The 25,566-nt window shown below is 37.8% G+C and overlaps 1 protein-coding gene across 2 annotated transcripts in view; it reads right to left on the bottom strand.

The window, feature by feature from the left end:
• Nucleotides 1-25,566, bottom strand: part of ANKRD7 (ankyrin repeat domain 7) — a 98,657-nt gene that overhangs the window by 5,917 nt on the left and 67,174 nt on the right. Inside the window, exons 8-9 of one of the 2 annotated variants that reach the window (XR_010112790.1) lie at nt 20,658-20,792; nt 6,932-7,062 (exon numbers count right to left, since the gene is read on the bottom strand). The exons of the other annotated variant lie outside the window; for it this stretch is intronic. The gene's annotated coding sequence lies outside the window, so the exon portion shown is untranslated. The remainder of the gene's footprint in view (nt 1-6,931; nt 7,063-20,657; nt 20,793-25,566) is intronic. 2 annotated transcript variants of the gene reach the window in all.

Genomic DNA, 25,566 nt, shown 5'->3' with positions numbered 1-25,566 from the left:
AACATGTTCACTAGCTCCAAATCAAGGACAGGACAGCCTCAGTGAATAATTATTGATAAATATACTGAATCTGATTTCAGTGAAGCACTAGGTAAAATATTCCTGTCGTCTTTCTGTGTGTTTATTACTCTTTACGGAAATACAACCTGTCAAATCCTAGAAGCAGCAGTAGAAAAACAATAGGAATCCCCTCCTCTCTGGGCAGGGCATCTCTGAAAAAAAGGCAGCAGCCCCAGTCAGGGGCTTATAGATAAAACTCCCATCTCCCTGGGACAGAGCATCTTGGGGAGGGGGCAGCTGTGAGCACAGCTTCAGCAGACTTAAACGTTTCTGCCTGCTGGCTCTGAAGAGAGCAGTGGATCTCCCAGCACAGTGCTCGAGCTCTGCTAAGGGACAGACTGCCTGCTCAAGTGGGTTCCTGACCCCTGTGCCTCTTGATGGGGAGACACGACCCAGCAGGGGTTGACAGACACCTCATACAGGAGAGTTCCAGCTGGCATCTGGTGGGTGCCCTTCTGGGACGAAGCTTCCAGAGGAAGGAGCAGGCAGCAATCTTTGCTGTTCTGCAGCCTCCACTGGTGATACCCAGGCAAACAGGGTCTGGAGTGGACCTCCAGCAAACTCCAGAAGACCTGCAGAAGAGGGGCTTGACTATTAGAAGGAGAACAAACAAAAAGAAAGCAATAGCATCAACATCAACAAAAAGGATGACCATGCAAAAACCACATCCAAAGGTCACCAACATCAAAGACCAAAGGTAGACAAATCCATGAAGATGAGGAAAAACCAGTGAAAAAAGGCTGAAAATTCCAAAAACCAGAATGCCTCTTTTCCTCCAAAGGATCACAACTCCTTGCCAGCAAGGGAACAAAACTGGACAGAGAATGAGTTTGACAAATTGACAGAAGTAGACTTCAGAAGGTGGGTAATAACAAACTCCTCCAAGCTAAAGGAGTAAATTCTAACCCAACACAAAGAAGCTAAGAACCTTGATAAAAGGTTACAGGAACTGCTAACTAGAATAACCAGTTTAGAGAAGAACATAAATGACCTGATGGAGCTGAAAAACACAGCACGAGAACTTCATGAAGCATACACAAGTATCGATAGCTGAATTTATCAAGCGGAAGAAAGGATATCAGAGATTGAAGATAAATCTAATGAAATAAAGCATGAAGACAAGATTAGAAAAGAAAAATGAAAAGGAATGAACAAAGCCTCCAAGAAATATGGGACTATGTGAAGAGACCAAATCTACATTTGATAGGTGTACCTGAAAGTGACGGGGAGAATGGAAAGACACAGACTGGCAAATTGGATGAAGAGTCAAGACCCAACAGTGCACTGTATTCAGGAGACCCATCTCATGTGCAAAGACACGCATGGGCTCAAAATAAAGGGATGGAGGAATATTTACCAAACAAATGGAAAGCACAAAAAAGCAGGGGTTGCAATCCTAGTCTCTGATAAAACAGACTTTAAACCAACAAAGATCAAAAGAGACAAAGAAGGGCATTACATAATGGTAAATGGATCAATGCAACAAGAAAAGCTAACTATCCTAAATACATCTGCACCCAGTACAGGAGCACCCACATTCATAAAGCAAGTTTTTAGAGACCTACAAAGAGACTTAGACTCCCACAAACAATAGTAGTGGGAGACTTTAACACCCCACTGTCAATATTAGACGGATCAATGAGACAGAAAATCAACAAGGATATCCAGGACTTGAACTCAGCTCTGGACCAAGCAGACATAATAGACATCTACAGAACTCTCCACCCCAAATCAACAGAATATACATTCTTCTCAGCACATCATACTTATTCTGAAATTGACCACATAATTGGAAGTAAAGCAGTCCTTAGCAAATGTAAAGGAACAGAAATCATAACAAACAGTCTCTCAGACCACACTACAATCAAATTAGAACTCAAGGTTAAGAAACTCACTCAAAACCGCACAACTACATGGAAACTGAACAACCTCCTCCTGAATGACTACTGGGTAAATAACGAAAAGCAGGCAGAAATAAAGATGTTCTTTGAAACAAGTGAGAACAAAGACACAATGTACCAGAATCTCTGGGACATTTTATGAGGACAGCATCATCCTGATAGCAAAACCTGGCAGAGACACAACAAAAAAGGAAAATTTCAGGCCAATATCCTGGATGAACATCAATGCGAAAATCCTCAATAAAATACTGGCAAACTGAATCCAAGAGCACATCAAAAGTCTTATCCACAACGACCAAGTCGGCTTCATCCCTGAGATGCAAGGCTGGTTCAACATATGCAAATCAATAAACGTAATCCATCAGATAAACAGAATCAATGACAAAAGCCACATGATTATCTCAATAGATGCAGAAAAAGCCTTCAACAAAATTCAACAGCCTTTCTCATGCTAAAAATTCTCAATAAACTAGGCATTGATGGAACATATCTCAAAATAATAAGAGCTGTTTATGAAAAACCCATAGCCAATATCATACTGAATGGGCAAAAACTGGAAGCATTCCCTTTGACAAATGGCACAAGACAAGGCTGCCCTCTCTCACCACTCCTGTTCAACATAGTAGTGGAAGTTCTGGTCAGGGCAATCAGGCAAGAGAAAGAAATAAAGGGTATTCACATAGTTAAGAGAGGAAGTCAAATTGACTCTGTTTGCAGATGACATGATTGCATATTTAGAAAACCCCATCATGGCTGGGCGTGGTGGCTCACACCTGAAATCCCAGCACTTTGGGAGGCCAAGGTGGGCAGATCACGAGGTCAGGAGATCGAGACCATCCTGCCTAACACGGTGAAACCCCATCTCTACTAAAAATAAAAAAAAATTAGCTGGATGTGGTGGTGGGTGCCTGCAGTCCCAGCTACTCCAGAGGCTGAGACAGGAGAATGGTGTGAACCCGGGAGGTGGAGCTTGCAGTGAGCCAAGATTGCACCACTGCACTCCAGCCTGGGCAACAGAGCGAGACTCCATCTCAAAAAAAAAAAAAAAAAGAAAGAAAGAAAAAAGAAAACCCCATCGTCTTAACCCAAAATCTCCTTAAGCTGATAAGCAACTTCAGCAAGTCTCTGGATACAAAATCAATGTGCAAAAATCACACGCATTCCTATATACCAACAACAGACAAATAGAGAGCCAAATCATGAGTGAACTCCCATTCATAATTGCTACAAAGAGAATAAAATACCTAGGAATACAACTTACAAGTGATGTGGAGGACCTCTTCAGGGAGAACTACAAACCACTGCTCAAGGAAATAAGAGATGACATAAACAAATGGAAAAATATCCCATGTTTATGGATAGGAAGAATCAGTATCATGAAAATGGCCATACTGCCCAAGGTAATTTATAGATTCAATGCTATTCCCATCAAGCTACCATTGACTTTCTTCGCAAAATTAGAAAAAACTACTTTAAATTTCATATGAAACCAAAAAAGAGCCCATGTAGCCAAGACAATCCTAAGGAAAAAGAACCAAGCTGGACACATCATGCTACCTGACTTCAAACTATACTACAAGCCTACAGTAACCAAAACAGCTTGGTACTGGTTCCAAAACAGATATATAGACCAATGCAACAGAACAGAGCCCTCAGAAATAACACCACACATCTACAACCATCTGATCTTTGACAAACCTGACAAAAACAAGCAATGGGAAAGGATTCCCTATTTAATAAATGGTGTTGGGAAATCTGGCTAGCCATATGCAGAAAACAAACTGAACCCCTTCCTTACAACTTATACAAAAATTAACTCAAGATAGATTAAAGATTTAAATGTAAGACCTAAAACCATAAAAACCCTAGAAGAAAACCTAGGCAATACCATTCAGAACATAGGCATGGGCAAAGACTTCATGACTAAAACACCAAAAGCAATGGCAACAAAAGCCAAAATAGACAAATGAGATCTAATTAAACTAAAGAGCTTCTGCACAGCAAAAGAAACTATCATCAGAGTGAACAGGCAACTTACAGAATGGGAGAAAACCTTTGCAATCTATCCATCTTACAAAGGGCTAATATCCAGAATCTACAAGGAACTTAAACAAATTTACAAGAAAAAAACAACCCCATCAAAAAGTGGCAGAAGATATGAACAGACACTTCTCCAAAGAAGACATTTATGTGTCCAATAAACATATGAAAAAAAGCTCATCATCACTGATCATCAGAGAAATGCAAATCAAAACCACAATGAGATACCATCTCATGCCAGTTAGAATGGCAATCACTAAAAAGTCAGGAAACAGCAGATGCTGGAGAGGATGTGGAGAAATAGGAACACTTTTACACTGTTGGTGAGAGTGTAAATTAGTTCAACCATTATGGAAGACAGTGTGGCAATTCCTCAAGGATCTAGAACTAGAAATACCACTTGACCCAGCCATCCCATTACTGGGTATATACCCAAAGGATTATAACTATAAAGACACATGCACATGTGTGTTTATCACAGAGCTGTTCACAATAGCAAAGACTAAGAACCAACCCAAATGCCCATCAATGATAGACTGGATAAAGAAAATGTGGCACATATACACCATGGAATACTATGCAACCATAAAAAAGGATGAGTTCATGTCCTTTGCAGGCACATGGATGAAGCTGGAAACCATCATTCTCAGCAAACTAACACAGGAACAGAAAACCAAACACCGCATGTTCTCACTCGTAAGTGGGATTTGAACAATGCGAACATATGGGCACAGGGAGGGGAACATCACACACCAGGGCCTGTAGGGGGTTGAGGGGCAAGGGGAGGGATAGCATTAAGAGAAATACTGAATGTATACGATGGGTTGATGTGTGCAGCAACCACCATGGCACATGGGTACCTACGTAACAAATTTGCATGTCCTGCACATGTATCCCAGAACTTAAAGTATAATAAAAATAAAACACACAAAAATAAAAGAAAAAGAAAAACAGTAGGAATCAATGACCTGAAGTGTCAGGAAATTAAAAAATAAAAAAGTAAAAGAAAAAGAAAAAGAAAAACAGTAGGAATCAATGACCTGAAGTGTCAGGAAATTACATCTACAACTGTTGAATACTCACCATATGCGTCAGCCTGTTAAGACCACAAGACTACATGGAAATTTTAAGTGGGGAAACCCAGATTTCAGAGCCTAGAAACCACCAAGTATGTTGTAGTGACTCAGAAGACAATGCCCCAAAATGAAGGCCTCAGAAGCAAAATTTTCTCTGACCTTCCCCTGTCCTCCTCTCAGTCCCATGCTCCCCCAAGCCTAGCCATAGAAACTAGAATCCTCTTCCCAAGGTGGGTCATAGAACACAGACCCCTTTTCCACAAAGCCAGCGATAAAAGCTAAAAATATTATTCTAACTTTCCTTCCACCTTCATGTGTACAAACTGACCATAGAAAAATTATCTGATCTGCCTTGTTTTACTATAGTTACAAGAACCCCATTCCAGAGAGGGTTCTACCTCACACCCAGAAGGAAGAAATGCATGCTCAGGGAGGCCAAGAAGAATCTTGCTGGGTTTCCCCAAAGAGTCTATTAGCATTTTTGCTCAATCATATTTCTACCCAGCTATCTATACTTTGTTAAACCTATATATAAAAATGGACAATTTCCCCTGTATCTTTGGGTCTTTATTCTGCAGGCTCCTGTGTCATGTAAAACTATGATCAAATAAATGTATATGCCTTTTCTCCTATTAATCTGCCTCTTGTCAATGATTTTCAGCAAAACTTCGAAGGGCAAAAGGGAAGTTTTCTTTTGGCCCTGACAATGGCTTCAGAGTAAATTTGAATCACAAACAAAGCAAGCGAATCCCCATCAAATGCAACAACTGAAAGTCAGCAGAAAGAACTGGGTTATTACCAGGAAGATGAGCAGAAAGGAAACCAGGGAAAGTGATCAAATGTCTTGTAAACTCCCCAAGAACAGGAGTACATGGAGCAACTCTACTAGCAATTTCAAGCAGATGGGAAGGTGAAGAAAATGTCAGACACACTAACAAGAGTAATGCTTATTTAGAGATGATTGTTTAACCCAACTGGCAGCACCAGAGGCAGAACATTCAGAGAGCTTGGCCTTTCGATTTCCTGCCCCAGCCTTTTCAGAAAGTTCTTGTCCATGGCTCTCTTAAGTAAATTCATAACAAATTTAACATTTTACTCATGTCTGTATCTAAAAAAGAAAAAATACCAACTTAATAGATAACTTACTGTCATCTTAGCTGAGTAATATAAAAACATAGTAAAACCGACTAATGTAGCAAAAAACACTCACTACAAAGGCTGAAAATATCCTGAAAATGTATTCAAATTTGCATAAGCATTATTATTTTTTCTGCAGCCCTCATGAAAAACTTTTTTTCATTACCTATGTAAAAACCTTACAAGCAATGGTAAAAGAAAATTCAAGCTTATTGTTCCCCTACTAAATGCCAGAAACTGTTCAAGGTTCTTTACATATGTTATCCCATTTAAGTGTTCTTACAACTATGAGGAGCCTTTCTCTCACTACACTGAATCTAGGAAGCAATATTTTGCAACAGTTTATGGTGCAAGAGAGACTGGAGGTCATAATTACTGTAGACACCTTTATTTGGCAATAGACAACTCATACTCATTTCCTGTTTCAGTTGCAAGTTATTCTCTTGCTTTGTTTAACTGTTACTCCCTATGGTTTTGGCAAGATGATGCAAAACTAAGTAATATCATTAATCTCAATCCATGACAAGTTATTTCAACCTAAACTAGTAAGACTATTTTACATTTATCTGATAAGAAACGATAGCTTCTAAACACTTCAGAAACAAGAGTAAGGAGTTAGTTAATAATGCACAGTTTGCCAGGATTTGGACAACAGAAGATATATAAATACAGAGAAAGTTCACCCATCGGTTAACTGATCCACATGACACAACCCACCTGTGAAGGAAGAAGACTTTCATTCTTCACTACTTAGGTTCAATGGGTTGGCTATGAACATACTATGTAATTCTTTGCTGTAATAAAAATAGCCCCTTATGTTTTCTCCATTCTTCAGAGAATGAACTTTCCTAGAGATAAAAAGAGTGAATCAGAAACCAGAGTTGACTGACCTTATTTATCAACTCATAAGATATATGGATGAGAGTCATTTCACTACTTAGCATTCTTGTTTATTTAATTGTAAAATGTGAACAATGACACCTCCCATTCACAATGGGCAAAAAATTCTAATTTTTTTTAACCAGACATTGATTTTCTACTGCATACAGATTCTGCATAAATTGTTCCTCAAGTAAGAAGGCAGGACAATTAAAGAGAGTTGCTCATAAGCCATAAACTTCAAAACATTCAAAACCAACTCTTTGTAAGTCTCGTGTGGTCCTGTACGTAGCTTATCTCTACTTCCCAAATGCCTTGTGTTAATATTAGAGTTCCATTTTATTCTGATTCTTTAATGTAAATTTTCTTCCTTCACCCATGCAGATCATAAAGCACAGGGAGACAGCTCAGAACATTCCCTTAGGGTAAATGCTCGGGAGAACACTTACCAGTTCCTAGGTTGTCAAAAAGGCATTGTTGTCAGCAAAATGTACAGTAGAGTCTGAAGATAAGTTCAAGGTTCAGTTACTACAGTGGCTTTACAAGATTTTAGGAAAATGTCAATACTAATATGAGGTGATGCTTTCTCTTATCTACTTTGATGGACCTCTTTGAGCTTGAAAGATAACTACTTTATTTATAACTCTAATACTTCCCAGATTGTGGTTTGGAAAGAGAGGATAAAACAAAGAAAAACCTAAAATGTTCTATATAACTAAGAAAGAAAAATGTGACATTTTTAAGAATAGTACAAGAGAAACGGGATCATAGGAAAACAAAACAAGGCCCCACAATATCATGGGAGGACACGGGCATCCAAAGGGACATGGCAAGTGAGAAAGCCATGCATTAACTGATGGTAGGAAGTTTCTAAGAACAGTGACGATATTTAAGTTGAACAGTGATTAATATTTTAGTTTTTTTCCAGGCTCTCTGCAGTCACCAAAACTTCAATGAAAGATTGCCAGATGCAACAATCACATAGTGGAACTACAGAAAAGTGAAGGAAGAGAGATGTAGTCCAGCATGAGATGAAGCCAAGCAAGAAAAAAAGACAGCAGCAGCAAATTCTCAGAGTAACAGCTAAGACAAGAGAATTGGCATTGACTGAAATAGACAGGAGGTGATATGATTAGGCTTTGTCCTGCTGCAAAGATACAGAAAATGTGGAAGTGACTTTGAAATGGGTAACAGGCAGAGGGTTGTACTTCCTAGAGACTTGGAGAGCTCAGAAGACAGGAAGATGTGGGAAAGTTTGGAACTTCCTAGAGACTTGTTGAATGGCTTTGACCAAAATGCTGATAGTGATATGGACAATAAAGTTCAGGCTGAAGCGATCTCAATGGAGATAAAGAACTTGTTGGGAACTGGAATAAAGGTGATTCTTGCTATGCTTTAGCAAAGGTAACCTCTTCTCCCCATTACCCAGGAATTAGCAAAGGGTCATTTTGCCCCTGCCCTAGAGATCTGTGGAGCTTTGAACTCGAGGGAGATGATTTAGGGTATATGGCAGAAGAAATTTCTAAGCAACAAAGCATTCAAGATGTGACTTAGGTGCTCTTAAAAGCATTCAGTTTTATGTATTAACAAAAATATGATTTCGAATTGGAACTTATGTTTAAGGGGGAAGCAGAACATAAAAGTTTAGAAAATTTGCAGCCAGACAATGCAATAGAAAAGAAAAACCCATTTTCTGAGGAGAAATTCAAGCCAGCTGCAGAAATTTGCATAAGTAATGAGGAGTCAAATGTTAATTTCCAAGACAATGGGAAAAATGCCTCCAAGGCATGTCAGAAAACTTCATAGCAGATCCTCCCATCGCAGGACCAGAGGTTCAGGAGGAAAAAATAGTTTCATGGGCTGTGGCCAGGGCCTTGCTGCTTTGTGCAGTTTTGAGACTTGGCGTCACACATCCCAGCTGTGGCTAAAAGGGGCCAAGATACAGGTCAGGTTTCAGAGGGTGCAAACCCTAACCCTTGACATTTCCACATGGTGTTGAGCCTGCAGGTACACAGAAGTCAAGAAATAAGATTTGGGAACTTCACCTAGATTTCAGAGGATGTAAGGAAATGCCTGAATATTGAGGCAGAAGTTTTCTGCAGGGGTGGAGCCCTCATGGAGAACCTCTGCTAGGGCAGTACAGAAGGAAATGTGAGATCAAAGCCCCCACACAGAATCCACACTGGTGCACTGCCTAGTGGAGCTGTGAGAAGATGGCCACCATCCTCTAGACCCCAGAATGGTAGATCCACCAACAGCTTGCACTGTGTGCCTGGAAAAGATGCAGATACTCAATGCCAGCTCATGAAAGCAGCCAGGAAAGGGGCTGTATCTTGAAAAGCCATAGAGGTGGAACTGCCCAAGGCCACGGGAGCCCACATTTTGCATCAGCATGACCTGGATGTGAGACATGGAGTCAAAGGAGATCATTTCAGAGCTTTAAGATTTGACTGTCCTGCTGGATTTCAGACTTGCATGGGTCCTGTAGCCCCTTTGTTTTGGCCAATTTCACCCATTTGGAATGTGTGTATTTACCAAACGCCTGTACCACCATTGTATCTAGGAAGTAACTACCTTACTTTCGATTTTACAGGATCATAGGCAGAAGGGACTTGCCTTGTCTCACATAAGACTTTGGACTTGGACTTTTGGGTTAATGCTGGAATGAGTTAAGAATTTGGGGGACTGTTGGGAGGCATGGCTGATTTTAAAATATGAAAGGGACATGAAATTTTGAAGGGGCCAGAGCAGAATGATATGGTTAGGCTTTGTGTCCCTACCCAAATCTCATCTTGAATTGGAATCCCCATAATTCCCACGTGTCAAGGGAGAGACGAAGTGGAGGTAATTGAATCATGGGGGTGGTGTCCCCAGTGCTTTTCTCATGATAGTGAGTGAGTTCTCACAAGATCTGATGGTTTTATAAGGGGCTCTTCCCCCTTCACTTGGCACTTCTCCTTTCTGCCACCTTATGAAGAAGGTGCCTTGCTTCCCCTTCACCTTCCATCGTGATTGTAAGTTTCCTGAGGCCTCCCAGCCATGCTGAACTGTGAGTCAATTAAACCTCTTTCCTTTATAAATTATCCAGTCTTGGGTATGTCTTCATTAGCAGTGTGGGAATGGACTAATACAGAAGGTAACCTCTTCTCCCCATTACCCAGGAATTAGCAAACATATTAAGGAGAGCACCAGTGGGCTCCTCCAGGTAGGTAGTATGGATGTCACTATACTCTTTTTGGATTTTAAAATAAAGTCAGCCCAAGAAAACTAGAGGACAGGGAGGTAGCAGGGTACTCCAGCCTGATACCATTCAAACATAGTTTACAGTTTATTTCTCCAGCAGCCATTACATACTGGTATGAACAAATTAGATTCATGAGCCATTTAATTGAAAAAAAAAATCACTTTAGATAATATACTTTCGCTGCATTCCCTTCATCACATTAATTGTCCTCCAAAAAATGGGTGTTATTCTGTAGATGATGGTTATACTAATGAATTCCAAGTATAATTATGATAAAATCATTTGTTCTAATTTAATACATTTAGAATACATGGTAATTAAAAGAAGAAATGAGCTAAGTTTATCATATCAATATTAAAGAGTCACCAAGAAATTGGTAATAAAAATATAGATATAGCAAATTTTATTTCTTTGTTTGTTTTGAGACTGGGTCTCCCTCTGTCACCGATGCTGGAGTGCAGTGGCAAAATCATAGCTCACTGCAGCCTCAACCTCTCAGGTTTAATCAATCCTCTCATCTTTGCCTCCTGAGTACCTGGAACTATAGGCACACACCACCATGTCCAGCTAACTTTTGTATTTTTTGTAGAGACAAGGTTTCACCATGTTGCCCAGGTTAGTCTCGAACTCCTGGGCTCAAGTGACCCACCCACCTTGGTCTCCCAAAGTGCTGGAATTACAGGCCAAATTTTGTTTCTTAAAAAACAATTCCAAGCCTTGCAGATGTATTGCAAACAACTCATTAGTGTGTGTGCCAGGTGTAGCTAATTGTCTGGGCTGGTGGTTTACTGTATTAATTATACTGGGTTGAATAGTGTTCCCCAAAATTCAGATCCATTCAGAACCTCAGAATGTGACCTTATTTGTAAATAGGGTCTTCACAGATGTAATTAGTTAAGATGTCATACTGGACTAGGGTGGGCCCTAAGCCAATGAGTCATGTCCTTATACAGAAGAGAGAAATTTGAACACAGGGAGATACATGGAGAGAATGTCATATGAAAACAGAAGCAGAGATTAGAGTGACACATCTAGACGACAGAACACCGAAGATTGCTGGCAAATACCAGCAGCTGTGAGTCATGAAACAGATTCTATCTCAAGGTCTTCAGAAGGAACCAACCTGCCAGCTCTTGATTTCAGACTTCTAGTCTCTAGAACCATGAGAGAATACATTTCTGTTGTTTTAAGCCACACAGTTTGTGGTACTTCGTTACAGAAGTCCTAGGAAGCTAACCAATCACGAATTATTTCCACTTGATATAAAGGACATTTAATAACAACATATTTTATTAAGCTTATTTGTATAACTATAAATTTAGAATGAACTAACTTTCTTTGAATAAATTTTGCAATTCAGTGTTTTCATTCATTCAGATCAATGTTCTATCAATTATCCACGTTAGTAAGTAAGGTTCTATTAATATTTTCAGTTTTGAGATATCTTTTTTTTCTAAAGAAATGGCACCCTGTTGTTTCAACTCTTGCCTACTGCCTTTCAGATGAATTTTCAGATAATGGAGATCTAGAAATCAAAGCAAGAGACTGTCACTTACTTATCTTTCTAGGACTATTTTATTTCTGGTTTAATTATTATGGAAGTCACCCTTTAAATCCCTGATTCAGTAATCAAATGAGTTTCTCAGAATAACAGATTTTGTACATGGTATTCAGGTCACCTACTCATTACATCTAATTTGATGGCATTGGAGTGGAGGAGTCATTCCCTAATAGTGTTCAGTCACTTGCTTTCCCTGTGAAGTTGACTGAATTTTAAAACTGTTGGTCAGGAGCAATTTTTTAGTCAATTCTTTAAGAAAGCAAAGAAAAAAAAAAGGTTCATTGCCTTTTTTTGCTGTTGTTAGTCTTTTTCCCAGAGGGCATCAGTGTAAAGTGGCAATCACACAATTCTTAAAGGCTAAAATAAAAATTGTTTTTAATATTAGCATTGTCTAGCCAGTACTTTCCACCTTGCTTACAATGCAGCACACATAGAAAAGAATTGCATTCATACAGCACAACAGGGTAACTGGAAAAGGATGTAACTGACCCGTTCACAGCACAGTGTTGTACAGTGAATCACCAGATAGGCAGGAAGCTCTGACCAGGGTTTCTATTAAAGTATTGAGAAACACATTGCTTTCTGTGTATGCTTTTTACTGTGGGCTTATTTAAATCTCTCAAATAAGATAACTAAAAGACAATTCCCCTATTCCTTAAATTCAGCAGGGTTTGCTTATTTAATAGCATTATCTGCATACTTATGACATACATCAAATATAAATATCTTCATATAATTTATTTACCTTTTCTTCTCTTTTAACTCAGCGCATGTAAGACCTTTTTTACCCTACATTTGATGAAGGGTGAAGTGACAAATCCAATGCAGGACTACAAATCTTGCATAATAGTCATGTAGACTCTAAATCAATCTTGCATTAAAATCATAAATCTTTACAAAGGTGCAGCCATTATAGGAATGATCCAAAACAGTTGTAAAATGTTCATTCCAAGCACTTGTGCTAATAGCTATGTGATATAATTTATCCTGCTCTTCTTATAAGCAAGGTATCATCCTTATATTTCGTTTAGAAAATATTACGAATTAACTTTCCCTCAACCACACCAAGTTTGCATCCCCACAGAGGTCAGATAACTCACTAATTTACCTAATTTATTTATTTTTTCTGACTATATTGACTGGTTCTTATTTTGTCTTCATGACACCATGCTCGAGAGCTAGCAATGGGGGAGAAAAAAAGAGGAGGATTTGAGGTACGAAGAGAGAAAGGAGAGACAGATTAGATTCAAGAATAAAATCAAAATTAAACTTGAAATTCCTAATATTCTAAAATATTTATGAGTTATATATTCCTATTCTTAAGAAAAATATATTCATAACAATCTAGTCTCCTAAAGATAAATTCTGCTTATATATATATAAATTTAAATGAATACATTCATGAAGAATATATCCATATATAGAATATATTCATGAATAATATATTGCTAAGAATTTTTTATAATCAAAAACATGTCTTTATGCCTGTCAGTCTTTCCCTCCCTCTGGCCCTTGGTCTTCAGCTGCAGTAGAAACAAAAAGAACATTATTTAGTAAACTGGGGGAGAAGCAAATTGATCATTATTTTAAAAGCTATCATGAAGACAAAATGAAAACCAGTTAACTAAAATTAATATAGTTAAAAGAAACAAGGTCATTTGGCCAATTGGCCACTTGATGAATTGACTTTTGGCTTATTGACCTAGAGCTCATTTCTACATAAGCCTGGCTCTTCTAAAGTGACATTAGCCAAACTTTTAATAGAAATTGGTGGGAGCCAGGTTATGCTTCGTTTATGTAGATAATGGTCTTCTCATCTGGCCCCTATTAGAGCATGTTTTGATATAATCCTCATTTGAGATCCGTTTATTCTTGACATCTTTCTCTCTCCACCCAGTTATTATCTTATCACCTAGTTTTTTTTTTTCTGTTCATTGAGAACAGATTTACAGAGAGAATCACAATAAATAACCTTCTATCCAAATGATAGGTGCAAGAAGCAGATAAAAAGGAGGGTCCGTGGAGCATCCTCAACCCACCAGCACACTGGGAGAATGGGGTGGAGCTAAGGGAAGTTCATGCCTTGTGCAGTGGGGAGGAGCCTGGCCTCTTCAGCTCAAGAGTGGTGGCTTGGAATTCAGTATGTGAGATGGCAGCCTGCTTGCAGGATCCCCTCTCATTTTGCTGACAGTTTTTTGTTCCTTTTTTCCTTTTCACCCAATAAATTCTTCTCTACTCAATCTTCAAGGTGTCTGCATGCCTAATCTTTCCTGATTGTGTGACAAGAACCCAGTTTTAGCTGAATGGAGGAGCAAAGTTTTGCATCACAAATAGCCTAATACCTCCAAAGTCCCCAGAGAAATTATATTACACTTCACCTATTTTCTTTGAGGGTGACAGGATCCAACCATTTGGCATGTAGATCTTTGTTAACAGAACTAACATTTGTTTGCTTTTGGCATTCATCTGATCTTTGACAAACCTGACAAAAACAAGAAATGGGGAAAGGATTCCCCTATTTAATAAATGGTGCTGGGAAAACTGGCTAGTCATATGTAGAAAGCTGAAACTGGATCCTTTCCTTACACCTTATACAAAAATTAATTCAAGATGGATTAAAGACTTACATGTTAGACCTAAAACCATAAAAACCCTAGAAGAAAACCTAGGCAATACCATTCAGGACATAGGCATGGGCAAGGACTTCATGACTAAAACACCAAAAGCAATGGCAACAAAAGCCAAAATTGACAAATGGGATCTAATTAAACTAAAGAGCTTCTGCACAGCAAAAGAAGCTATCATCAGAGTGAACAGGCAACCTACAGAATGGGAGAAAATTTTTACAATCTACCCATCTGACAAAGGGCTAATATCCAGAATCTACAAAGAACTTAAACAAATTTACAAGAAAAAAATCAAACAACCCCATCAAAAAGTGGGCAAAGGATATGAACAGACACTTCTCAAAAGAAGACATTTATGCAGCCAACAGATACATGAAAAAATGCTCATCACCATTAGCCATCAGAGAAATGCAAATCAAAACCACAATGAGATACCATCTCACACCAGTAAGAATGGCGATCATTAAAAAGTCAGGAAACAACAGGTGCTGGAGAGGATGTGGAGAAATAGGAACACTTTTACACTGTTGGTGGGACTGTAAACTAGTTCAACCATTATGGGAGACAGTGTGGCGATTCCTCAAGGATCTAGAACTAGAAATACCATTTGACCCAGCCATCCCATTACTTGGTATATACCCAAAGTATTATAAATCATGCTGCTATAAAGACACATGCACACATATGGTTATTGCGGCACTATTCACAATAGCAAAGACTTAGAACCAACCCAAATGTCCATCAATGTTAGACTGGATTAAGAAAAAGTGGCACATATACACTGTGGAATACTATGCAGCCATAAGAAAGGATGAGTTCACGTCCTTTGTAGGGACACGGATGAAGCTGGAAACCATCATTCTCGGCAAACTATCGCAAGGACAGAAAACCAAACACTTCATGTTCTCACTCATAGGTGGGAAGTGAACAATGAGAACACTTAGACACAGAGTGGGGAACATCACACAACAGGGCCTGTGGTGGGGTGTGGGGGAGGGGGAGGGATAGCATTAGGAGATATACCTAATGTAAATGTCGAGTTAACGGGTGCAGCACACCAACATGGCACATGTATACATATGTAACAAACCTGCACATTGTGCACATGTACCCTAGAACTTAAAGTATAATAAAAAAGAGAAAGAAAAAATAATAAATAAATAAATAAATAAAATTTGTCCACTTTTATTTCTTATCAAAATATTTAACCAAAAACAAATGCACTATAGCAAATTCCACACTTTTATTTAGGCCTCAAAACTATTTTACTCATAGAAATAAGTTGTTATTTAATTTTTATTTCTCAGCTTTTGGCCTATGTTTGTATATGTGGGTCATTTTACTATTTTTAATAAGCTTATTGATAAAAATTAGAAAAAAAAGTTCCTCATAATCAATTTTCTATTTTGTTTGCTGAAATTTTGCTTTTTAATGGCCCATTTATTTTCTTATTTTTTTTTAAGTAGAAATGCTGGTCTCAAACTCCTGGGCTCAAGTGATCCTGTCGCCTCAGGCTCCCAAAATGCTGGGATTACAGGCATGAGTCATCACACCCAGCCTTAATGTCTCATTTGGTTTTTAAGCAAAAGTCCTGCTGATTCTTCATTATAACATCCTATTATAGTTTTTGGAGTGGACATATCCACCTTCATTCTCTCATCTCTGACAATCTGATAAATATAATTGCCCTAATGAGAATCTTTGTGGTGCAGAAGAATCCTTCCCCAAAGCTGATCCTTATATGCTTAAGTTACATCAATGATAACATGTTTTCCGAGTTCTCTAATTTTATAATAATCAGTTGTATTTCTCTAACATTCCGGGACTCATATTTCAAAAGCAAATTTTAAATTTATATAAAGTATTTACTATCTTTTCTTTTCTTTTTTTTTTTTTTTTTGAGAAAGAGTCTAATGCTGTGACCCAGGCTGGAGTGCAGTGGGGTGATCATAGCTCACTGCAGCATCAACCTCCCAGGCTAAAGTGGTCCTCCCACCTCAGCCTCCTAAGTAGCTGGGAATACAGACACACAAAACCATGCCCAGATTTTTGGTTTTTTTTTAGAGATGGGGTTCCATTATGTTGGCCAGGCTGGTCTCAAACTCCTGTCTTGGCCTCCCAAAAGGCTGAGATTAGAAGTGTGAGCCACTGTGTCCAGCCTATACACCATCTTTTAAAAACATATGCATTAAAATGTTTTATAACACATCTCAATTTTCAAATCAAGATGATAAATTGTAAAATGTAATTTCACAGTAGCAGAAAAAAGTAGTAATATCTATTTTAAAAATGAATTCTGCATTTGCACCTAAAATAAATAAATGACATCAATAAAATATGTAAATAAAAGATTTTCTATTAAATATTTCTATTATTCTAGTAAATATATTTTCAACTTACCATTTGATGTGTAGAAGTTTTAACATTTGCAATCATAAAGACAAAATAAAAACTGGTTAACCAAAATTAATATACCTAAAAGAAGCAAGGTCATCTGGCAAACTGGCCATTTGGTAAATTGGCTCCCACAGTTTTTATTGTGAGGTGCTTGTAAGATTTGAAATATCACCAAAGCAGAATAAATAGCTTCTTTATCTAATCACAACAGGCAGAGCAGCTGTTTATAAAAATGCATTTCAAAATGTTCTACCACCTCTTTCTCAGAATTTTGCAAACTGAACTAGCATTTTTTGCCTCTTTTTTAACAGACAAAAGTGGCAGTATTTTAAATTTTAATATGTTTTTAGATTTAATGCTAAAATGATATGTTGTTCTTAGTTATATATATTTATAACTTCTATATATAAAACAAAACATTGAATTTTTTTAATACTCAACTTTCATCTAATACCAGAATCGAAAGGGGAAAGGCCAGTACAAAGAGCTATTCTTGGGTCTGGAGTAGAAAAGACTTGGTTCCAACTGTGGAACTATTTATGAGTCATGTTTTTATAATCTATCCCATAAAAATATTGTACTTATGAATATAAGATGCTGACATTCCTCTGTCCACAATAACAGAAAGGGAGAACCAAGGAGAGAAATTAGATCAGGATTATGGTTTAAGTGAGGTGTTTATTGAAGACAGGTCTAGGCCTAGAGTAGTAAGACTTTTGGACAGGCAATCATCCAAATAAATATTCTTTAAAAATGTACTTGATTTTTATTCATCGGAGCAGTTTTAGTTAATTGAGTACTACTCTAGTTGATAGGTGTGAAAGAAATCCAAGTAGAAGTATGTTAAAAAATAAAGAAAAAGATATTTGATATGATTTCAATCTTCTTAAATTTGTTAAGACTTGTTTTTTGGCCTAACATACGAGCTATAGTGGAGAACACTGTGCTTGAGAAGAACTTGTGTTCTGTTGCTGCTGGATGGAATGTTCTATGTATGTCTGTTAGTCTTTAACTTTTGACAATTTAATTATAATGTGTGACAGTATGAATCACTTTGGAGTCATCCTATTTGTTCTCTGGGCTTCCTGAATTTGTATTTCTATTTCCCTCCCCAGGCTTGAGAAGAAGATGGGAAAGTGCAGCCAGGGTACAAAAATGCCTCTTAAAACAAGTTGGACTATGCTAAAGAGCAGAGGAAAGGATAGTAAATGGTGAAAGATGTGTGGCCTGAGCTCTGTTTGTGCTAGCGGTAGTATTATACTAATGCATGAGAGAAAGAAAACAAGGTTTTTCTACCCCATCTTTGCATGCAACTTGAAAGAGACAAGAATAGAATATTGAAAAGAAAGGTTTGAGGTCCATGATGAGCAAGGTGATTAGAAGAGAGAATCCAGCTTCAAATTCCCAGGGAGAGGTACACCATAATTCAGAGTGCTAAAAGAATTTATCATCAAAATGCCATATTGTTGACACCAATTCTTAAAAACATACAAATACCCAAAGAGGAAATCTGGGAAAATGTTCTTTCAATTGTCCAGAGTCAAAGATGGATTCTGCCGAGCCGTGAGCTCAAAATCGATGACATGCAAAATGCTAGCCTAGATCATTGAAAGCAAGGTGTGTAAATGTTTTCAAAAGGAATACAAAATCATCAAGCCCCAGCCTGTGGTCACTTAGAGTAAATTGTAGATTGTGTAAATTTTACTTTAATTCATTCTTTGATAGAACACTAGACTAGCAAGTCAAAAAACTGGGTTACACGCTGACGAGTTTGATAAACTACACTCCACAGGCAAAATTCAGCTGGCTGCTGATTTCTGTTTAAATCAAGTGTTATCAGAATAAAGCCATACTTATTTGTTTACACTTATTTAAGACAGTGTGGTTCTGTTCTGTCTCTCTCTTTCTCTCTCTCTCTCCTCTTTTGGTTATGGACTGAATGTTCGTGTCTCCCCCAAATGCATATGTTCAAGCCCTAACCATTAATGTGGCTATATTTGGAAATGGGGCCTCTTAAGGAAGAAATTAAAGTTAAATGAAGTCATATGCGTGGTGCTCTGATCCAATAGGATTAGTGTCCTTAAAAGAAGAGACACCAGAGAGCTTGCTTGCTATGTTCCCTCACACTCACAAACCAAGAAACGCCATGAGGACATAGCAAGCAGGTCTACAAGCCAGGAAGAGGCCTCACCAGGAATCTAACAGACTGGCACCTCAATCTGAGACTCCAAAACTGTCAGGAAATACATTTCTGTTTTGTAAGCCAGTCAGTCTGTGGTACCTTGTTGCCATAGCCCAAGCCAACTAATTCATTCTTTCTCAACCAATGAGGAACTGAGGCCTCCAACCAGATTCTCAAGCCCCAGACAAGCATTCAGCTGACTGAACGCCTAGCCAACATTTGGCCTGAAACCTCATGAAAGACCCTGAGCCAGACTACCCCAACTAAACCCCTCCCAGGTTCCTGCCCCTCAGAAACTGTGTGAGAGAAGATTTTTTTGTTTAAGCTATTAAGTTTTTATTTCTTATGAATCATGTTTATGAAACCTACAAATAAATCCAAGACTAGCTCTTTTGTATGTCTACTCTTTCTCCCAAATCACTTGTAAATCTCAAGTTGTTGAGAATAAAAATATTTAGGGACATAAATTTTAAAATGCTTCAAGTCTCTTTTTCCTCCACTTTATCTTCCACGCTGTCAGCAGTTTTTTTTTTTTTACAATACAAATTTTGCCCCCATTGCATTCCTACTTAAAATCCTCTGATAGCTCTCTATTATCTACAGTTGAAAACCCAGATTTTCAGAAGCACACACTACATTCCTGCACGGCCTAACTCCACATTTTTCCCATGCATCATTCCTCCTGGCCATAACATTTCCAGGTTCCCATTTTGCTTGATAATAAGCTCTCTAAGCAAAGGGACATAGTCTCATTCATTATTGTTTTTCCATGGCCCAGTATAGTGCCTGGCATAGGGTTGATGCTAAATAAATTTTTCTGCTCAGCCAAAAATGGTCCATCTTGCTTCCTCCAAATGTTTTTCCTGTCTCCATCTACCAAAAAGCTATTATCCAATCATCACCTTTTGACGTCAGTGTCATCTCTCCTCTTGATTCCTAATCTCATATAAATAGGAAAAGGTGTTCTCTACATAATATTTACAGCATTTATATCATATTTTAACATTTTGTTTACATTCAAGTCTTCCCCAGTGGACCTAGGGTGGTTGTCATCATTCATTTTTCTTGGCCGTAAGGATTGTTGAATCAAACTGAAATCCTTAGCCCTACACCTTGAAGCTTTGGATTCAAAGATCCAAGTCACATTGTTTCCTGAGTCTCCTTATATCAGCCCTCTAGACCTCACTGAAGGGAAACTCTCCAATTTAAATTTCTTATTTTCTCCCTGATTTGGGCTACACTATAAGATTGTGCTTCTCCAGGTGGCATAACTCCTTAGTTTTGACTAGTTACCTTCTGTGGCTCCCCTATAAGATCATAATCCTGACTTAAATATCAACCTAGAGAACACAAGCCCCACTTATATTTTTCATTCACACTATCCCTCCTCCCAGGTTAGAGAGCCACAGAGAGAATCAGAGAGCCCACCGCCCATTCCCCTGGCTCCCAAGAACTGACCACTGCTTGACTTTCAGCTCACTCACTGTGGTCTACCCACCAAATTTAATATGAGATACCAGTTGTAGCTGCATTAAAACTGAGCCTGTTAGTACCTTGAACAATAGGGATGTCTGGCCTTGTTCTGTGGAGAAGTCAACCATTATAGTCAGGACTGCTTATGTTCAGCTCTAAAGACAAGAAACAAAGCCATTTCCTCTCCTTTTTTCTTTCTATCCACCAATTCTGAGCTGCAAAAAAGCACAGAGGATCGATCATGCTTCACACGAAGTTATCTCAAAATTTGGCAAACAAGTCTCAGCGAGGCATTTGACAAAGCCTTTTCTGGCATTATCAGACAAACAAAAAAGGCAGAGATATAAGTTATATGCAGGAACAATCAAGTGGACAAATATATAGTTAAGTATTCATACCCAAAGGTACTGAACAATGTGCTATGTGTCAATCTGGAGTTTTCTAGTCACATGTCACATAGCTCAGTCTTCAGTCTTTCCCCATTCAATGTTGTAATTCCTACTGAGAATAACATTACAAACTTTATTACTTTTGTTCACATAGCCAAGTCATTGTAAATGCATTAGAGAATGGGATCATGATTCCATAAAATCTCAGAATGTTAAAATAATATACCATATATTTTCAAGATAAAATTTAATTAGAAAAATGTAAAATCCTACACTTGGATAAATGTTAATGCATTATTACAAGTTAGAGACTATGATTTAATGACAGACCTTATGAAAAGAGTAAAGGGCTTTCATTATATACAATTCCCTAATATGTAAATACTTTTGTTTGGCTCATGATTTCATTTGCATAGAAGAGACTCCAGTACATAGCAGGCATTCAATAAATATTGCTTGAATGAAGGAGTCAGGTACAAGTTCCAGCTACTACAAAAAGCCATTAAAATCTTAGGCTGCATTAATAGAAATACAAACAATAGAACAAGGGAGGAGACAGTCCTGTTCTGCTCTCTATAGCCAGACCACAGCTATATTAGGTTTATGTCCAGTTCTAAACAGCATACTTTAGAGTGGATGTAAAAAGGCAGATTACCCAGAGGAAAGTTGCCAAAGTGACAATGACACTCATTTTGCAGCAGGAATCCCAAAAAAACATGACTCCAGGTGAGGCACAGGGTGACCGTCTTTAAATGTACAAAGATCCATTTATGGGGAGGAAGGGTTAGCTTCACATTGGTGGTGCCAATGGGGAGAACTGACAAAAGTGACGGGAAGAAAGAATTCAGAACAACATAAAGAAAAGATTTTCTAAAACTAAGACCTACTTAAAGATGCTGGAGATGTCTTAAGAACTAGTGAGTTCCTACATTTGGAAGTGGTAATAGACAGCCATTAGTCAAAAATGTTAGAAGGGGGAATAAGAACAACATGACTTATCAGCCTAGGAAATATTTAAGATACCTCCAATTCCTTGTTCTTTAAATGATTTCAAAATAAGATAATATCAAAGATGAAATAATGTTCTTCTAACTCACAGAAACCATGGAAAAGTAAAGCAAAAAATACAAGTTCATGTATCAGTAAGTCATACGTATCTTAAGAATATGGGCCTGAAGAAATGTAATGAATTAGAACAATATAGTGATATGAATGTACTTGATGTTCAGCTGAAGTTTTCTCTAAATATACTTATAAAGAAATAGACAAACATTTAAAATACTTTATTGTAATGATTTATTAATCTACCAATAAAAATGGTAATGAAAATGATAAATTTATAAAATATTTATGTAAAAAGTGACCTTGGCTGTTAAGACATAATTTAACCCAATTTGTTTTTGTTTTTGTTTTTGTTTTTGGTTTTTGTTTTTTGTTTTTGAGACAGGGTCTTATTCTCACCCCGGCTGGAGTGCAATGGCATGATCACAGCTCAATGCAGCTTAGACCTCCTGGGCTCAATCAGTCCACCCACCTCAGCCTCCTAAGTAGCTGGGACTACAGGCATGTGCCACCATGCCCTGGTAATTTTTGTATTTTTTGTAGAGACAGGGTTTTGCCATGTTGCCTAGGCTGGCCTTGATCCACCTGCCTCAGCCTCCCAAATTGCTGGAATTACAAGTGCGAGCCACCATGCTCAGCCTAAGCTAATTTGTTATTAAAACTCTCCAAAGTGTCTGTCTAGACTCTGACTAAACACCTACAGTGTTGAGATATTTATAACCTCAATCCATTTTGAAATCAGTTATAATTGTTGGAATTATTTTTTGTTATCATCCACCTATTCATCCTACTCCTGTCCTCCAGAGCTTCACAAAACTAGTCCAAACCTTGCCACACATTACCTTCTTGCAAATAATCACAGATAGCAAGTCCCTAATTCATTCATTCTCCAAGTAAAATATCTTCAATTCTATCATGGCTGTCCCCAGACAGTGGCCCAAAAACACACTCACTGCCTAGCCATATGCACTCTTCAATTTGATTAAAGAACCTCCTGAGGTGAGTTTTCCAGAACAGAACACAATACCCTGGAGAGTCCTTTCCAGGATGAAGTTGAGAAGCTCTGTTCCAGTCTTCACCAACGATATTCAACTTCTATTGTGGAGATCACAAAAAAACCCTGACATATTGCGTATATTTTCAACTCTAACTAAAATACCTCTCACTAATAATATAAATCATCATATTACCTGGTAGTGATCAACACAAGGAGTTATATTAGTGCAAAAGGTCCCCAACATATTGTTTTTGAAAACATGGGAAGTATAACTGAGTCAGTCAATAATGTGTTGGAGGCAAATAATATTATCCCCATTTACAGATGAGACACAGATTGAAGGGCTTACTCAAGGTTACATAGTCAAGAAGAAACAGAAATGAGTCTAGAATTATCTAAATCTACTGTGCCACATTTTTCACTTCACCAAGCTTCCTGTATGTTTTTCATGACCTCTATCTATAGCATAATTTGTAACAAATAAAATTATCCATAGAGTAGTATAGAATTAGAGTAAAAAATAAGTCTACTTTTTATGTATTTATTTATTTTTTGAGAAAGGGTCTCACTGTTATCATCCAGGCTGTAGGGCAGCGGCACAACACAACTCACTGCAACGTTGACCTCCTGGACTCAAGTGATCTTCCCACCTCAGCCTCCTAAGTAGCTGGGATCACAGGCAGAGCGCCACAACATTCAATTAAATTTTTTGTTTGTTTGTTTCACTTTGTAGCGATAAGTTCTTGCCATGTTGGTCTCTAACTCCTGGGCTCAAAGCAACGGGTTTACAGGCACCATGCCCAGCCAAGAAATAGGTTTACACATATAACTCTATTGCTTGCTTTTTACCCTTCTGCATACATCTTAAAAATATTTGAAGAAAAGATTTGGGGCTTGTTTAGTACTTCCCAAGAACAAGATTCTTCTTATAATATTTAAAAAGGAAATTATAATTAATTCAAGCTGACAGGTGATTTTTCTTAAGGGTCTAGAATGATGAGAGTAGCATTTTATGCTAAGGCTTTAACATGACAAACAAAATAAGAATAATTATGTGGTTGAACTAAAAATTATGAACTACAGATTCAAAATTTATTAGCATTGACCTAAAAGCCATTTAAAAGATTGAAAGTGATACCAGCTTTCACCAGGTTTTCAGTTCCTTTCCAGAAGGGAATCGACAGATCCCTTAGAGCCATAAACCTATGTAAGCAGAGAGGATTCAAGTGGGATCCTGCTTGACACAGATTGCGCCTGTTGCCTGGAAAGTAAGAGGAAGGTCCCTGAACTACAGAACTCAAGGAACTTCATGTGTGTAATTTATACACCACCCAATGGCCCCAAAAGTCCTATTTTCTCATAAGCTCGGAGACATGTAGGTGCATCTGCAATGATTTTTATTCATTTCTGAGATATGTTGTGGGATTATGTCACAAAGTTCACTTGATAGAAAACCATATTCCCTCTGAATTCACTGAGATATCTGGATCTGGTTCTGTTGCAAATTTATAGAGGAAAAAAAGTGCAAATCTGTCATTTCCACATAGTAAGTATCCCCCAAGATGGGGGACTCTAGTCGGGTATGTCAGGGTGACTATCATGGTTAGGAAAAGATGCTTATTTTATAATACAATTAGCTAGAATAGCTCAACATCTCACCTTCCCGGCTGATGACACAATCCATGGTCATCTGAAGGTCTGGCATTTTACCTTGTCATGTTTTACTGCATTCTCTTTCATTCTGTTCTCAGGAGCCTCATTTGGCCCTATTTGGCCTTGATTCACAGTGCACAACCTGAAAACAATTTCTCATATAAAATATTTATTTGGCTGTGGAAGAAAATTTTTCTTTATAGTTTTATTCTCTCAAACACAATCAAAGAAGATGCACTCTTGTTCCTGAAGTATTTAATCACTGTTCCTCTAAAGATGGGTAGCTTGCAACAACCACAGCAATTGATTTCCCCCAATTTATTTTGGAATACTTTGAAATCATAAAAAGAGCATTGTATTTAAAATTAGAATGTGTGACCTTGAATCCAGTCTCTGCCACTAGCTTGCTAAAAGTACCTTCACTTCTCTGCTCTGAGTCTGGGTTTTGTTCTCTTTTGGGTATGAAAACAATACCCATTTTAGAGCTATTGTGATGATAAAATTAGACAAATTACATTAAAACAAGGAGGCATTCATAATGTGTGAATTTTCTACCTAGAGATATAATTTTTGTGAATAAGGCTATTGACTTTGTAAATCCTCAGAATTCCAAACATACTGTATGTGTTCATCCAAGAAAAATTATTATCCAGGGAAGTAAAAGCCAATATAGTAACAGATAGTGATAAAATCTCTATTGAGTATATTGTTTTTATTAGTATTATTTATTTGGCAGATCATAATTGTGTACATTTAAGGTGTACAATGTTATGTTTTGATATATGTATGCAATGTGACATGACTAAATCAAGCTAATTAATATATCCTTCACTTCACTTATATTTTGTGGGGAGATATTTGAAATTTACTCAGCCATTTTGAAATACA

This window comes from Pan paniscus, chromosome 6 (assembly GCF_029289425.2).
Source record: "Pan paniscus chromosome 6, NHGRI_mPanPan1-v2.0_pri, whole genome shotgun sequence".
Lineage (NCBI taxonomy): Eukaryota > Metazoa > Chordata > Mammalia > Primates > Hominidae > Pan > Pan paniscus.
This window is presented reverse-complemented; position numbering and strand designations above follow the sequence as displayed.